The sequence below is a fragment of the Amblyraja radiata genome, chromosome 24 (genome assembly GCF_010909765.2).
Source record: "Amblyraja radiata isolate CabotCenter1 chromosome 24, sAmbRad1.1.pri, whole genome shotgun sequence".
NCBI classification, from domain to species: Eukaryota; Metazoa; Chordata; class Chondrichthyes; order Rajiformes; family Rajidae; genus Amblyraja; species Amblyraja radiata.
This window is the reverse complement of record NC_045979.1, coordinates 32991425-33009240: the sequence shown is the minus strand read 5'-3', so window position 1 is coordinate 33009240 and position 17816 is coordinate 32991425. Positions and strand designations below refer to the sequence as shown.

At 47.1% G+C, this 17816-nt stretch overlaps 1 protein-coding gene across 1 annotated transcript in view; it reads left to right on the top strand.

Moving 5' to 3' along the window:
* Positions 1-1902: 1902 nt before the first annotated feature.
* The window catches only part of sox13 (SRY-box transcription factor 13), a 116713-nt gene continuing 100799 nt past the window's right edge, over positions 1903-17816 (top strand). Inside the window, exon 1 of the mRNA XM_033042867.1 lies at positions 1903-2174. The gene's annotated coding sequence lies outside the window, so the exon portion shown is untranslated. The remainder of the gene's footprint in view (positions 2175-17816) is intronic.

Genomic DNA, 17816 nt, shown 5'->3' with positions numbered 1-17816 from the left:
AAATGACTAAGCTTTCCAGAGGTCTGCAATTACTAAAAGTAAATATTACCTCTCTGCAGTTCTGTCTGTCTTGTCTGCAACGAAACCACCTTTTAAAAAAGGTTTATTGCACAATATGGATGAGCCTTAACTATTCCAAGGTTGTGTAAGAAGGAACTGCAGATGCTGGTTTACACCGATGATAGACACAAAATGCTGGGGTAACTCAGCGGGACAGGCAGCATCTCTGGAGAGAAGGAATAGGTGACGTTTCGGGTCGAGAGCATTCATCCGAGGATTCCGATAATCCGTGAATCCAGGTTCACGGTTCGTAAAACGTCAGTCTAACCCTGAGGAGTAGGACTGGGAGGTACAGGAGTGTCTGAGATGCTGCATCTACGTAGGATCGTTAACCTGAAACCCAGTTTAGTTTAGTTTAGAGATACAGCGCGGAAACAGGCCCTTCGACCCACCAAGTCCGCGCCGACCAGCGATCCCCGCACACTAACACTATCCGACACACACTGGGGACCATATAACCATATAACAATTACAGCACGGAAACAGGCCATCTCGACCCTTCTAGTCCGTGCCGAACACATATTCTCCCCTAGTCCATTATACCTGCGCTCAAACCATAACCCTCCATTCCTTTCCCGTCCATATAACTATCCAATTTACCATTGTACAATGTACCATTTTACAGAAGCCAATTAGCCTTGAAACCTGTACTTCTTTGGAGTGTGGGAGGAAACCGGAGCGCCCGGAGAAAACCCACGCTGTCACGGGGAGAATGTACAAACTTTGTACAGTCAGCACCCGTAGTCAGGATCGAATCCGGATCTCTACCACTGCGCCACCGTGCCGCAGTCTTTGATATGTCCACCTGGGGGGGAAAGAAGTTGTGACTGTCGACCTTATCTATGCCTCTCACACTTTCATATATACCAGGTCTCCCTTCAACCTTAGAAGCTGCAGGGAGAGGCAAGGCTTTATCTTGCACTAAACGTTATTCCCTCATCATGTAACTACACAATGTAAATTGATCAATGGTAATCATGTAGATAAAAATGCTGGAGAAACTCAGTGGGTGAGGCAGCATCCATGGAGCGAAGGAATAGGTCTGCTGGAAATAGATTTTTCCAGCATCTGCAGTTCCTTCTTAAACAATTGTAATCATGTATTGTCTTTCCACTGACTGGATAGCATGCAACGCCAAGCTCTTCACTGTACCTCGGTACACGTGACAATAAACTAAACGGAACTGAACAGTTTGCTGTGCAGATGCTGGTTTTAACCGAAGATAGACACAAAAAGCTGGAGTAACTCAGCGGGACGGGCAACATCTCTGGAGGGAAGGAACAGGAGACGTTTCGGGTTGAGACCCTTCTTTTGGAAGGAAGAAAGAAGACCTGAAATGTTCTGAAGAAGGGTTTCGGCCCAAAACGTTGCCTATTTCCTTCGCTCCATAGATGCTGCTGCACCCGCTGAGTTTCTCCAGCACTTTTGTCTATGTTCTCTCCAGAGATGCTGCCTGTCCCGTAGAAAATAGGTGCAGGAGGAGGCCATTCGGCCCTTCGAGCCAGCACCGCTGAGCTACTCCAGCTTTTTGTGTAGTTTCATTGGCAGACAAATTTCCCTCCTGGGATAAATAAAGTTCTATGGTATGGTAAACTATTTTGAATTGAAGTTGATTTTAATTGTCATTTTGCTTTCTCATTCAAACAACGCATTTACAGCAGGAAAGGGATGGACCGAAGGACTGGTCAAGCTCGGTTCTAGAGAGCAGTGCGTTTAGCTTGTGTTAACCCCGGCTGGGAGAGTGGCAGGACCGCGCCTTTAACCGGATTGTCGTCGGCCAAAGGTTGCAAGGGCTATGCGGGGACCTGCCCCTTTAAGTGCCGGCGAGTCGAGAGGGGGGGGGGGGGGGAGGTTGACAATGGGAGAGGAGATTCGGATTTCTACAGACGTGCTGGCGGCAGCACCGCAGCGGGCAGCTCAGAATCTGTCTCTCTCACTCACCCCCTCCTTCTCTCCCCATCCTTTATACCCCCTCCCTGTCTAAGTGGGAAGAGAGAGAGTGTGGTGCTAAACAAGGCTCCTGGACACAAGTCAGCCACACACACACACAACCCAGCAGAAGAACCGAAGCAGCAGAGAGAGAAACAAAAGAAGCCGACGACTCACTGTCCGCTGTAAGTGTGGGGGCGACTCTGGGACGGGACTGGGCTGGAGGGAAGCGTTCATATTACCTGGCGCCCTGAAGTTGCCTAGTCTCTCCCCCCTTTGATTCCACACTGATCCAGCGCCCGTGTCTCCCTTTCTCTCCCATTTCATTTTCACTTTCGCTGTTAAATTCCCTGTGTTAAAGTTCAAAGCAGGAGCGACCTCCTCGTCAATATCAGCGCCTCCTGATATTCCAGGCGTGTGAGTGTGTGTGTGTGTGTGAGAGAGAGTCTGACTGTTATTGTTTAGAGAGAAACTGACTTACTTGCAGCACTAATTGAATTGCAGTTTTCAAAAAGGTTTTTTGTTTTGTTTTTTAAAGTGGAAAACTTAACTTCTCTTCAAACTTCTCTGTACAACCCAGTGTGTGTGTATGTGTGTGTGTTTAACACAAAACGCTTCAGCGAACCGGCTGGGAAATTACAAAGGGTTATTTAGCGTTGATCGCATCTACATTTTAAGTTTGTGTTTTTTTTATTCCCCTTCCCCCCCCCCCCCCAAAAAAATCTAAATTATCACATGTTTTTTACAACAAATTTCCAAAGACGTACAGGTTTGTAGGTTCAAATGTAAAAATTATCCCAAGTGGGTGTAGGATAGTGTTAAATGTGCGGGGATCGCTGGTCGGCGCCGACCCGGTGGGCCGAAGGGCCTGTTTCCGTGCTGTGTCTCAACTAAATAAGCTGGGAAGCTCGGGGGGGAATTACAAGGAGGGGGACATGTTTGGCGCCAAGCTTGACTACAGAACCCAGTTGTTTAGTTTCTCCCTCCCCTGTTTTCTACATCAAAACTTTTTTTTCCACTCTCTCTCTCTCTGCCTTTTCCGAAATAAATGGGGCGATTGTTAGCGAGTTCATCTATTGATCGGCCACAGAGCGAGTCTGTTTCACAGTACATTCCTGTCTCCGCTCCTGGGTTAATTCTACATGCCCACAGCTGAGACAGACCACTGTTGTGCCCTCAAAACGCCGGATCAGTAAAAGTTGTCCAATTCATCTGGGGTTTAAATAATGTACTCAGGTGGTCTTCCTATCTATAGGAGGGGGGGGGGGGGGGGGGGGGGGGGGGGGAAGGTGGACTGGAGAGATGCAATTCTCTTTATTAAGCTATTTTCAGCTTGGTTCATTGTCAGACTGGCTGGCACGCCGAAAGGTGGAGTGAAAATTCCTTGTTCCACTCTTTTAAGTGAAAAGCAGAAATGTTAGATACAGCGAGCGACCCGCGTTAAACTGCGCCATGGTGCAAAGATTGGAGTGCAAAAACAACCCGAGGCACCGCGAAAATCAAATTTAAAGTGCACATCGGAACAATCGGAAAGAAGTAAGATTGATAGTACAGGGAGGTGGAGAAAGGTTGTCTGATTTTTATGGAGATATAGACACCAAAAGCTGGGGTAACTCAGCGGGTCAGGCAGCAGCATCTCTGGAGAGAAGGAACGGGTCCCATTCCTGCCTGTCCCGCTGAGTTACTCCAGCTTTTTTTGTGACTTTATCTTCGGTTTAAACCAGCATCTGCAGTTCCTTCCGACCGATATTTTATGGAGCCTGTTCCCTTATTTCTTTTATTTAAATCATTTAAAAAAAAAAAAATCATTTTCATCAGTCTGAAGAAGGGTCTCGACCCGAAACATCGCCGATTCCTTTGCTCCATGGATGCTGCCTCACCCGCTTGAGTTTCTCCAGCATTTTTGTCTCCCTTCGATTTTTCCAGCACCTGCAGTTCCTTCTTAAATATATTTTATTTAAATGGTTAGTTTTTAAATCATTTGCTTTTCTTCTTCCAAAACTAAGTTTCCCTCTGTGGTTCCTCCCTGCTCGAATGTGGGCTGGTTTGAGCTGCAGGAGTTTAAATGTAAAGTGTGATTTTTAAATTTCTAATTGTAAAGCGAGTTCCAAAGTAGCCAGTGGCCTCTCTTGAAGGTTGTCCGACTGAACTTCAGAGACTATTGAGGGACACCTCTGTGTAATGTAATGACATTGTTCTCCTGGGAGATGCAACCTTTTTGGGTATTTTTGTGATGTATTGGGAAGTTTGGGCTTCAGTCTGAAGAAAGGACTCGACCCGAAGCGCCTGTCCAGTTGAGTTACTCCAGCATTTCATGCCTATCATCGGTCTAAGGCAGCATCTGCAGTTCCTTCCTACACATCAATTGATATGTTCCAGTTTCTCGTTTTAATCCTATACGTTGGTCCTCATAAGGTCATAAGCGATTGTGGCAGAATTAGGCTATTCAGCCCATCAGGTCTACTCTGCCATTCAATCATGGCTGATCTGTCTCTCCCTTCTAACCCCATTCTCCTGCCTTCTCCCTGTAACCTCTGACACCCGCCTTCGAGCCGCCATCTGAATTGTAAATGTGCTCCCCTACACTTTCTGTTTTGGTTAGGAAGGAACTGCAGATGCTGGTTTTAAACCGAAGATAAGACGCAAGATGCTGGAGTAACTCAGCGGGACAGGCAGCATCTCCGGAGCGAAGGAATGGGTGACGTTTAGGGTCGAGACCCTCCTTCAGACTGATCCAGTGTAGCTGGAGTGGCTTCAGTCCGAAGAAGGGTCTCGACCCGAAACGTCACCCATTCCTTCTCTCCAGAGTTGCTTTCTGTTTTTGTACGTGAGTTTTGTATCTGTGGTCCTAAGCAATGGGACTGCACTGTTTTGTTGTGCGATGCTGCTTTTCAATCCACACATCCTCTGGAAACTAGTGTCTCCCAGTTTGAACGATGGAATGAAATTGCTCGAGTTTTGCAGCTGTTTTTTTTTTTTTTTTAAACTTTGGCTTTTGTTCAGTTTGAGGCGAGAACTGCAGAGTTTGGCCGTCGCTCCTCTGTCAAGGCTGCAAATCTGCTGAAATGAATGTGGCTGCATTGGTGTGGGCTGTAGCCGCTCGTGCCTGTGTATCGAAAGCCAAAGTAAAGCTTGGAACTGGAGTGGCAAAGCATTTCTGAACACCTCCGCTCAGCCTGCCTGAACCTACCTGATCTCTCGTTTACCAAGCACTTTGGTAATTCCCCTGGTAGACAAAAGTGCTGGAGAAACTCAGCGGTTGCAGCAGCATCTATGGAGCGAAGGAAATGGGCAACGTTTCGGGCCGAAACCCAAAGGAAATGGGCAACGTTTCGGTCCGAAACCCAAAGGGTTTCGGCCCGAAACGTTACCCATTTCCTTCCCTCCATAGATGCTGCTGCACCCGCTGAGTTTCTCCAGCCCTTTTGTCTACCTTCGATTTTCCAGCATCTGCAGTTCCTTCTTAAACACTTTAATTCCCCTTCCCGTTCCCACACTGACCTTTCTGTCCTAGGCCTCCTCCATTGTCAGAGTGAGTCCCAACGCATATTGGAGGAACAGCACCTCATATTTCGCTCGGGCAGCTTACACCCCAGTGGTATGAACATTGATTTCTCTAACTTCAGGTAGCCCCGGCATTCCCTCTCAATCTCTCTCCATCCCTCCCCCACCCAAGTCGCACTAGTTTCTGGTTTTCACAAAACAAACAGCTAACAATGGCCCGTTTCTTTCATCCGAGTTACTTTTTTTGCATATCTTTAATTCATTGTTCTTTATCTCTCCACCCCATCGCCTGAATCTCTTTGTTTCCCTGTTCACGAAGGAGCTGCAGATGCTGGAAAATCTTGTTTCCCCTATCGCTAAGAAGGTTCTTGACCCAAAACGTCACCCAGCCCTTCTCTCCAGAGATGCTGCCCGTCCCGCTGAGTTACTCCAGCATTTTGTGTCTTGGCTTCGGTTTAAACCAGCACCTGCAGTTCCCTCCGACACACCTCCAGAGTGTCTCTGACTGTGAGCTCAGGAAGATTCGGGGAGGACAATGCCCCGACCGTCACACCAGATTGTGAAATTCTTTTGTTATCCTAACCCCTTGTTAACAGACCTTGCTCAGACTGAAATGTTGGTTTTGTGTGTATTTCGGCCAGCGTTTGTTCAGCCAGGGAGGGAGAGAGAGAGTAAATAATCCTCGGCCCACTGATTTGCATGTAAATGCAATTTATTATTAACTCGGTGATATTATTTTCCTCTCCCTTCACTAATTTCCCTCCCATTTCAAGGCCGCCAACTCAACACAGCTCAGTCTGAAGAAGGGTTTCGGCCCGAAACGTTGCCTCTTTCCTTCACTCCATAGATGCTGCTGCACCCGCTGAGTTTCTCCAGCATTTTTGAGTACCTTCGATTTTCCAGCATTTGCAGTTCCTTCTTAAACACAGCAAAGGGGCTCAGCTCTGTATTTCAAACCAGTCCCTTCTAATCGGAAGATAGACACAAAAAGTTGGAGTAACTCAGCGGGTCAGGCAGCATAGAAACATAGAAAATGGGTGCAGGAGTAGGCCATTTGGCCCTTCGAGTCTGCACCGCCATTCAACATGATCATGGCTGATCATCCAACTCAATATCCTGTACCTGCCTTCTCTCCATACCCCCTGATCCCTTTAGCCACAAGGGCCACATCTAACTCCCTCTTAAATATAGCCAATGAACTGGCCACAACTACATTCTGTGGCAGAGAATTCCAGAAATTCACCACTCTCTGTGTGAAAAATGTTTTTCTCATCTCGGTCCTAAAAGACTTCCCCCTTATCCTTAAACTGTGACCCCTTGTTCTGGACTTCCCCAACATCGGGAACAATCTTCCTGCATCTAGCCTGTCCACCCCTTTAAGAATTTAGTACGTTTCTATAAGACCCTCCCTCAATCTTCTAAATTCTAGCGAGTACAAGCCGAGTCTATCCAGTTTTTCTTCATGTGAAAGTCCTGACATCCCAGGAATCAGTCTGGTGAACCTTGTCTGTACTCCCTCTCCAAAAATCTAGCCCTTTTAATCGGAAGATAGATAGACACAAAAAGCTGGAGTAACTCAGCGGGTCAGGCAGCATCTCTGGAGAAAAAGACGGGGTGACGTTTCGGGTCGGGACCCTTCCTTGGACTGGAGGCTGGGGTAGAGGGAGTCTAGAGGGAGTCTTTAAGAAGGAACTGCAGATGCTGGAAAATCGAAGGTAGACAAAAGTGCTGGAGAAACTCAGCGGGTGCAGCAGCATCTATGGAGTGAAGGAAATAGGCAACGTTTTATGTGTATATGGAATATTGCAGACACATAAAGCTGGAGTGACCCAGTGGGACAGGCAGCATCTCTGGAGAGAAGGAATGGGTGATGTTTTGGGTTGAGACCCTTCTTCAGACTGAGACACTGAAGAAGGGTCTCGACCCGAAACGTCACCCATTCCTTCTCTCCAGAGATGCTGCCTGACCCGCTGGGTCACTCCAGCATTATTTGTCTACCTTCTGTTTAAACCAGCATCTGCAGGTCCTTCCTACACAGGAATGGTTATATCCAGCTGAGGCTGTGTTGGGCAAGTGAGCTGTGGCCACAAACCTGCTTACAGGGGCTCTGTGGCATGGGCCTGTAGTTGATATAAAGCTGAGAGGGGGGCTGCAAGCATTACAATGTGTGGCTGTGTGCGTGGGCAATGGAAAAAGAAAACCCTTCTGCAAATAAAGCTTTGGCCACCAACCTAAAAAGCTGAAGCTAAGTTTGCCACTGGCCTCGGCACTGAGCAGATCTCCCGAGTTTCAGTCCCCGTCTATCTAATCGTGAGAGTGAAGTGGAGCTTGTCCGACTGAAGGATTTCTCTGACTTCAAGAGATACAGCGTGGAAATGGGGCCCTTCGGCCCACCCAGTCCGTGCCGACCGACAATCACCCCGTCGTACACTTGCACTATCCTGCACACTGGGGACTTATTTGGAATTATACTGAAGCCAATTAACCTACAAACCTGTTCATCTTTGGGGTGTGGGAGGAAACCGGAGCACCCGGAGGAAACCCACGGGGAGGAAAACGTGCAAACTCCGTACAGACAGCATCCGTAGTCGGGATCGAACCCGGGTCTCTGGCTATCTTTATTTATTTTCTTCCCTTTACTTGTCCATTTTTCTATCCCGATAAATGAATGACTGGCAGTCTTTTTACTGCAAAAAAAAGTTTTGAATTCAGCAGCTGTGTATATTTTGGAATCATTATTTGGAATTCTGCGGCATGGTGGCACAGTGGTAGAGTTGCTGCCTCACAGCGCCAGAGACCCGGGTTCCATCCTGACCATGGGTGCTGTCTAAGTGGCGTCCGTACGTTCTCCCAGTGACCCCGTGGGCTTTCCCTGGGTGCTCCGGCTTCCTCCCACGCTCAAGAGACAATAGGTGCAGGAGTAGGCCATTCGGCCCTTCGAGCCAGCTGTGATCGTGGCTGATCACCCCAAATCAGTGCCCTGTTCCTGCCTTCTCTCCATATCCCCTGACATCCACTATCTTTAAGAGCCCTATCTAGCTCTCTCTTGAAGTGACTCCAGTGACGTGCAGGTTTGTAGGTTAATTGGCTTCGGTAAATAGAATTGTAAATGGTCCCTGGTGTGTGTGTGTGTCGGAGGGGGATCGCAGGTCGGTGCGGACTCGGCGCATGTACTGGTTAAATCTCTAAACTAAATAAAAACGAAACTATACCTGTGTGCTGCTTAATAACGTGGGGCCTTTGTTGTTCCAAGGTTGTCCTGTAATTGCTTTGGTTTTCTTTAGCGCTCTGATTGAAAATTCCTCCTGATTGTTGAATGAGTCCGCGTTGAAAGACCTGGGTAACAGACTGAAAAGGATCGGAGTAATCTTCGACCTTGAGGACAATAGGGGCAGCTTTGTAGATTCTGTGCACTTCTGAAAATCTCTCAAACCTGAGCAGTGTTCACATGGGAATCAGCTACTAAATCCCAGACACATTTTTGTAGGTCTTTTTTGTGCAAGAACAATGGGTCTTGTGATGGATGCAATAATAAGTTCTGAAGAAGGGTCCCGACCCCAAACGTCACCTATCCACTTTCTCCAGAGATGCTGCCTGACCTGCTGAGTTACTCCAACATTTTTTTTAATCTCTACCCGTAGGTTTTATAATTCGTTTGCACCTACATGATCTGCAGTCTCAGTGGCGCAGCGGGTAGAGCTGCTGCCTCGGAGCGCCAGGGACCCAGGTTCGATCCCAGCGACGGGTGATGTCCGTACGGAGTTTGTATGTTCTTCCCTGTGATTGCGTGGGTTTCTTCTGGATGCTCCGGTTTCCTCCCACAGGTTATGGGGAGAAGGCAATAGAATGGGGTTGAGAGGGAAAGATAGATCAGCCATGATTGAATGGTGGAGTAGACTTGATGGGCCGAATGGACTTATTCTGCTCCTATCACCTCTGACCTTACCCCCAAAAAGTGCGTGATTTGTGGAAAATTGGCCTCTGCAATTCGTCCCCTCGTGTGGAGGGAGCGGGTGAGAAAATGGAATAGCATAGAACTAGTGTGAACGGGTGATTGCCGTTGACTTAATGGGCCGAAGGGCCTGGTTCCAGTGCGATCCTTCAACCAATCAACGTAAAACGTAGTCGCGACCTGAAACGTCACCTGGTTTAGTTTTGTTGATTATTGCCACATGTGGCGAGGTACAGGGAAGAGCTTCTGATTGGGTGCTAACCAGTCAAAGAAAAATGGCGGCAGTCTGCCTTCCAGCTCCAGTGACCCGAGTTCGATGCTGACTACGGGTGCTGTCTGTGTGGTGTTTGTACGCTCTTTCCCGTTGACCTGCTTGAGTTTTTTTCCCCCGGTTCTCCGGTTTGCTCCCACTCTCCAAAGACGTGCGGGTTTGTAGGTAAATTGGCTTCTGTAAATTGTCAATCGCCCCTGATGTGTAGGATAGTGCTAGTACATGGGGTGGTGGCTGGTCGGTGTGAACACGGTGGGCCGAAGGGCCTGTTTCTGCGCTGTCTCTAAACAAAAATAGACGATACATAAATACTACCGAGCGTTTCACAGTGAACAGGTGAAGGGTGGTTGGTGGTTCTCCAGGTTTGTTGCCTGATTTGACTTTGTCAGTTTCCAGACTTGCCCCCGATATTCCATTTGCTCCCCTCCCCCCAACCAGCCCTCCCCCGGCTCCTACTCGCCCTCCATCAGTCTGAGGAAGGGTCTCGACCCGAAATGTCGCCTATTTCCATCGCTCCATAGATGCTGCCTCACCCGCTGAGTTTCTCCTGCGTTTTTGTCTGCCTTCGATTTTCCAGCATCTGCAGTTCCTTCTTGAACACTCCCTCCACTAAGTAATTCCTCTCGGGTAAAAGCAGGCATTAATCTGGAACGACGCTCTGGGATGGATTGCTATTCAGTAGAGGCAAAGTACAAATTGTTGCTTGTACACAAAAAAAAAAGCCTAAAGTACTCCAGCTTTTTGTGTCGATTTGCTGCAGTAACTCAAAAGGTCGGGCGGAATCACTGGAGGTAGACACAAAATGGTGGACTAACTCAGATGCGGTTCAGGCAGCATCTCTGGAGAACATGGATAGATGGCGATTCGTGTCGGGATCCTTCTTCAGACTCGGAAGAAGGTTTCTGACCCAAAGCATCACCTCAATACTTAAGATTCAAGAGAGTTTTTGTCATGTGTCCCAGATAGGACAATGAAATTCTTGCTTTGCTTCAGCACAACAGAATATAGTAGGCATAAATATATACAGAACAGATCAGTGTGTCCATATACCATTGAATGTGTATGTATATGCATGCATGTACACGCATGTACTTAACTAAGCAGATAATGTGCAATGGGCTATTAATGTTCAGAGTTTTGTTTGAGTTGAGTTTAATAGCCTGATGGCTGTGGGGAAGGGGCTATTCCTGAACCTGGATGTTGCAGTCTTCAGGCTCCTGTACCTTCTACCTGAAGGCAGCGGGGAGATGAGTGTGTGGCCAGGGTGGTGTGGGTCCTTGATGAAGCTGGCAGCCTTTTTGAGGCAGCGACTGCGATAGATCCCCTCGTTGGTAGGGAGGTCAGAGCCGATGATGGACTGGGCAGTGTTTACAACTTTTTGCAGCCTTTTTCGCTCGTGGGCGCTCCTATCCGTGTTCTCCGGGGATGCCGTGTGTAGGAAGGAATTGCCGTAGCTGGTTCACACCGAAGATAGGCACAAAATGGTGGAGGATTTTTGTACCATTTTGTACCTTTTCATACCTCTAGTTTCCCCTCTCCCACGACTATCCGTCTGAAGAAGGGTCTCAACCTGAAACTTCAAGGGCCTGTCCCACTTTTATCAGCGACTGCCGGCGTCATATCAGTGTCGCCAAAAGATTTTGAACATTTCAAAATCCAGCGGCGACAAAAAAAATGTTGCGACACTTGAAGAAACACCGCGCGTTAATACGTCATCACGCCGCGACTTTTTCGGTGACCTGATACGCCAGTCAATGATGCCGGCAGTCGCCGAAAAAACGGCAAGTGGGACAGGCCTTTCACCTGTTCCTTTTCTCCAGAGATATGCCTGACCTGCTGAGTGATTCCAGCACTTTACTTTACTTCAGTTGAGCGATGCAGCCCACCGAGTCCGCGCCGACCAGCGATCCCTGCACGTTAATGCTGTCTGCGCGCATTAGGGACAATTTTCAAATTCACCCAAAGCCAATTAACCCACAAACCTGCATGTCTTTGGAGTGTGGGAGGAAACGGGAGCACCCGGGGGAAAACCCACGCAGGTCACGGGGAGACCGTACAAACTTCGTGCAGATAGCGCCCATGGTCGGGATCGAACCCGGGTCTCTGGCGCTGGGAGGCGGCACCTCTACCGCAGGGCTGCCCTGCGTCTTTTAAAAAATATATAATCCATGGCCTGCGGTTCCTTGCTTCTACTTGCTGTAACATTTTGCTGATGCACATAATTTATAAAAGGAACGATAGCCCAAGTGCGGTGTCGGATGCAGGTGCCAAACTGCCCAGCAGTGATCGCTGCTTGGAAAAGAGGCATTTGGTTGTTCAAAGGTTCGTGGCCCGACTGTGGGGTTTGGTTTCACACTGGTGTTCGGCAGTGCTAGTGAACAGGGAAGCTCTTTATTTTACATAGGAGACTGGAAGTCTGTTTAACTGTGTGTAAGCTGTGTCCGTCTGCAACCATTGTTGCTTCTTCCCCCCCCCCCCCCCCCCCCCCCCCCCCCCCCCCCCCCCTTCTTGGTCCCGTGGCTCAACGTGAATAATGCTGGCCACTGTTGTGGGAAAGGCTCCCATTAAATCATCCACTTTCCCCTCTGGAGTGTGCGAAGGTAAAGGGGATTGAATAATATTGATGGAAAACTTGGTGTCGGTGGGATACCGTGTGGTTTTAATGAACCTGGCAAAGGTTGAATGTACAAGGGAAGCACTGAAGGAAGTTTGGTTTAGTTTAGGTTAGAGAGACAGTGCGGAAACAGGCCCTTCGGCCCACTGAGCCTGCGCGGACTAGCCACACACTCACTCACTCCAAACTTGTACATCTTTGGAGTGTGGGAGGAAACCGATGATCTCGGCGAAAACCCACGCAGGAGACGGGGAGAACGTGCAAACGCCGTACTGACAGCACCCATAGTCGGGATCAAACCTGTATTTTTGGTACTGGAATACGGGCAGTTTTCTTTAGGCAACGATAGGCGACTAGTTTGTCCTCAGTCGCGCAAAAGGTCGTAGCGTCTTTCTGGTCACCGCTAAATTTTCAACATGTTGAAAACATTTTCAGCAGCAGTAGGTTTGATGCCAATGAGCGTAGCTTGACTTCTCCTGACGTAGATGCTGTCGTAGGTTGTTGCCAGGATGACGTACGATGTCGCCGTTTTTTTTGGCCTAAAAAAATCACCAAGTGGGACTCGCCCATAAGGCAGCAACTCTACCGCTGCGCCACCATCCCGCCCGTTAATGTAGGTTAGTTCAGAGATACAGCGCGGAAACAGACCCTTCGGCCCAACGAGTCCACACTGACCAACGATCCCCGTACACTAGCCAGAGGGTGTGAGTTCCATGCTGGAAACATGGACATTAAAAATCAGAGCCCGTATTATGTGGCAGTTCGACAGTCTGAAGGAGAGTCCCGATCCGAAACGTCACCTATCCACGTTCTCCAGAGATGCTGCCTGACCCGCTGAGTTACTCCAGCACTCTGCATTAACCAAGTCACTGAATTATCGGTAGGTAGATATAAATGCTGGAGAAACTCAGCGGGTGAGGCAGCATCCATGGAGCGAAGGAATAGGTGACGTTTCGGGTCAAGACCCTTCTTCAGACTGGTAGGTGACGTTTCGGGTCGAGAGCCTTCTTCAGATGCTGATACATAGGTTCATAGATGCTGCCTCACCCGCTGAGTTTCTCTCCAGCATTTTTATCTACCTTTGATTTTTCCAGCATCTGCAGTTCCTTCTTAAACAAATGATCAGTTGAATCCATTATGGAATAATTTATGGTCCGATTAGATTGGATGCGGAGAGGATGTTTCCACTAGTGGGAGAGTCTAGGACCAGAGGTCACAGCCTCAGAATTAAAGGATGGAGCTTTAGAAAGAAGATGAGGAGGCATTTCTTTAGTCAGGGGGTGGTGAATCTGTGTAATTCTTTGCCACAAACGGCTGTGGAGGCCATCAGTGGATATTTTTTAAGACGGAATATTGATTAGTATGGGTGTCGGGGGTTATGGGGAGAAGGCAGGAGAATGAAGTTGGGGGGGAAGGATGGATCAGCCATGATTGAATGGCGGAGTAGACTTGATGGGCCGAATGGCCTAATTCTGCTCCTATAACGTATGTACTTATGAATATGGCACAGCGTACTTGAAAGTAATTTTGTTTTTCAGTGTTGTAAACTAGTTGGTGATCAAATAGAGGATTGAATGAAGTTGTGGGATATGGGGAGCGGTGTCTTTGGGACGGACAACTGGTACACTTCAGACTGGGGAAGTATTGTTCCTCAATTAGCTGCCTCCGATTCAAAGTGGTCTTTGTCAAAGCTCCAAACGGGTGAAGGGAAAATAGTTCTTTATTGTCACCTATACTGAGGTACAGTGAAATTCAATCTTTTGCAGTTAATTAAATCTTACTATAAATAGGTCATGAGGTCATAAGGGATAGGAGTAGAATCAGGCCATTCGGCCCATCAAATCTACGCCATTCAATATATTTTTTCGCTGTGTAGTGAGGAACTGCAGATTCTAATTTAAACCGAAGACAGACACAAAATGCTGGAGTAACTAAGTGGGTCGGGCAACATCTCTCTTGGGGGAGGGGGGGGGGGAGGGAAGGAATCGGTGATGTTTCTGGTCAAGACCCTTCCTCGGACAGTCGGTGAAAAGGGGAACGAGAAATATAGACGGTATGAATGGAAGATGTGCAAAAAGCAACGATAATCAGGGAAATGTCGGGCTCACAATGGTCCATTGTTGGCTGTGGGCTAGGTGATAACTAGTTACAGACAGTGGAAACTTGACGGAACGACAATGAAACTAGTGTAATGACTAGGGGTGGGGGATGGACGGAGAGGGAGGGGATGGACGGAGAGGGAGGGGATGGACGGAGAGGGAGGGGATGCAAGGGTTACTTGAAGTTAGAGAAAATAACATTCGTACCACTGGGTTGTAAGCTGCCCTCCAAACTTCCAAAGGGGATGAGGAAGAATTTCTTTAGTCAGAGGGTGGTGAATCTGTGGAATTCATTGCCACAGAGGGCTGTGGAGGCCAGGTCGATGGCTATTTTTAAGGTGGAGATTGATAGATTTTTGATTAGTGCGGGTGTCAGGGGTTATGGGGAGAAGGGGGTTGAGAGGGAAAGATAGATCAGCCATGATTGAATGGCGGAGTAGACTTGATGGGCCGAATGGCCTAATTCCGCTCCTATAAAGTTATGAACTCGTACATTGCACAATATACTAAGTAGGACTGACACAAAACGCTGGCCTTTATAATATTAGAAAATATTAAAGGTTACGCTGCCTGACCCGTTGAGTTACTCCACCATTTTGTGTCTGTGGTAAACCAGCATCTGCAGTTCTTACATCAAGTGAGACTGGCTTTATTTCCACACGGAAAAACATGGTGAAAAGTTGAATGAGAGGGGGGTCAAATCTTTCAGCTGCTCAACTAGGTGTTATTTCCATGTCAATAAGAGGCAACGCTAGACACAAAAAGCTGGGGTAACTCAGCGGGTCAGGCAGCATCTCTGGAGAAAAGGAATAGGTGACGTTTGTAGTTCAGTGTCTAAAGAAGTAGTGTTTTCACACAGGTGAATCTGTGGAACTCTCTGCCACAGAAGGTAGTTGAGGCCAGTTCATTGGCTATATATAAGAGGGAGTTAGATGTGGCCCTTGTGGCTAAAGGGATCAGGGGGTATGGAGAGAAAGCACTGAGTTGGATGATCATATTGAATGGTGGTGCAGGCTCAAAGGGTCGAATGGCCTACTCCTGCACCTATTTTTCTATGAAGGGTCTCGACCCGAAACTTCACCTATTCCTTTTCTCCAGAGACGCAGCCTGACCCACTGGGTTACTCCAGCGTTTTGTATCTATCTGAGGTTTAAAGCAGCATCTGCAGTCCCTTCCTGCTCAATAAGGGGCGATGTTAGATGCACGCCAGTCGTCATTTCCTTTCATTTATTTATTTATTGGCCGCTAAGTTTTATTTTGCTTCCTATGTGTAACTGGAGCGATGGGGCATGTTTTCCATTCTACACTGTGCTAACATGGGTTGTTATATATAGTCGGTGTGTGGGGTGTCGCTGTCTCCCAGTCGGGGAAGCAAATCGTGAGATTTAACTTTTGAATGACGAGGTTTAATTTTGTTTGAAGAACGGAAGAGGTTGTGATTGAACTGGTGGGCCAGCGTTAAACAGCGTGCAATTTTTGATTTTTCTTTCCCCTTTGTGATGGCAAGCTCAAATTTTAACTCCCCACCAACTACAAGAGACTCCCCCTTGAGAGTTCCCCCTGGACTGGTGGCACCATTTTAGTCACTGATTGTGAGGTGATCTGCCATTTTGTGTCCATCCTGCCCACACCATTTTCTGCCGGGTCGTTCAGTTCAGTTTAGTTTATTGTCACGTTTACCGAGGTACCGTGAAAGTCTTTTGTTGCGTGCTATCCAGTCAGCAGAAAGACAATACCTGATTACAATCGAGTCATTTTCAGTATACAGATACATGATGAGGGAATAACGTTTAGTACAAGATCATACAGAGCCCTCCATAATGTTTGGGACAAAGACCCATCATTTATTTATTTGCCTCTGTACTCCACAATTTGAGATTTGTAATAGAAAAAAATCACATGTGGTTAAAGTGCACATTGTCAGATTTTAATAAAGGCCATTTGTATACATTTTGGTTTCACCATGTAGAAATTAAAGCAGTGTTTATACATAGTCCCCCCATTTCAGGGCACCATAATGTTTGGGACACAGCAATGTAATGTAAATGAAAGTAGTCATGTTTAGTATTTTGTTGCATATATTTTGCATGCAATGACTGCTTGAAGTCTGCGATTCATGGACATCACCAGTTGCTGGGTGTCTTCTCTGGTGATGCTCTGCCAGGCCTATATTGTAGTCATCTTTAGCTTATGCTTGTTTTGGGGGCTAGTCCCCTTCAGTTCTTCTTCAGCATATAAAAGGAATGCTCAATTGGGTTCAGATCGGATGATTGACTCGGCCACTCAGAAATTGACCATTTTTTAGCTTTGAAAAACTCCTTTGTTGCTTTAGCAGTATGTTTGGGATCATTGTCTTCCTGTAGAATGAACTGCTGGCCAATGAGTTTTGAGGCATTTGTTTGAACTTGAGCAGATAGGATGTGTCTATACACTTCAGAATTCATTATGCTACTACCATCAGCAGTTGTATCATCAATGAAGATAATTGATGGCTTCCTTCAGCAGCCATACATGCCCAGGCCATAACACCCCCACCATCGTGTTTCACAGATGAGGTGGTATGCTTTGGATCTTGGGCAGTTCCTTCTCTCCTCGATACTTTGTTCTTGCCATCACTCTGATATAAGTTAATCTTCATCCCATCTGTCCACAAGACCTTTTTCCAGAACTGTGGTTGCTTTTTTAAGCACTTCTTGGCAAACTAACCTGGCCATCCTATTTTTGCAGCTAACCAGTGGTTTGCATCTTGCAGTGTAGTCTCTGTATTTCTGTTCATGAAGTCTTCGGCGGACAGTGTTTGGGGATTTTTCTTTATTATTGAAAGAAGTCTTCTGTCATCAGCTGTGGAGGTCTTCCTTGGCCTGCCAGTCCCTTTGCGATTAGTAAGCTCACCAGTGCTCTCTATCTTCTCAATGATGTTCCAAACAGTTGATTTTGGTAAGCCTAAGGTTTGGCTGATGTCTCTAACAGTTTTATTCTTATTTCTCAGTCTCATAATGGCTTCTTTGACTTTCATTGGCACAACTTTGGTCCTCGTGTTGATAAACAGCAATAAAAGTTTCCAAAAGTGATGGAAAGACTGGGGAAAGGTCTAGGTGCTGAGAGCTCTCTTATACCTGCATTAAGCAGGCAATTAAACACACCTGAGCAATTACAAACACCTGTGAAGCCATGTGTCCCAAACATTATAGTGCCCTGAAGTGGGGGGGGGGGGACTTGTATAAACACAGCTGTAATTTCTACATGGTGAAACCAAAATGTATAAAAATACCCTTTAATAAAATCTGACAATGTGCACTTTAACCACATGTGATTTTTTTTCTATTACAAATCTCAAATTGTGGAGCACAGAGGCAAATAAATAAATGGCCCAAACATTATGGAGGG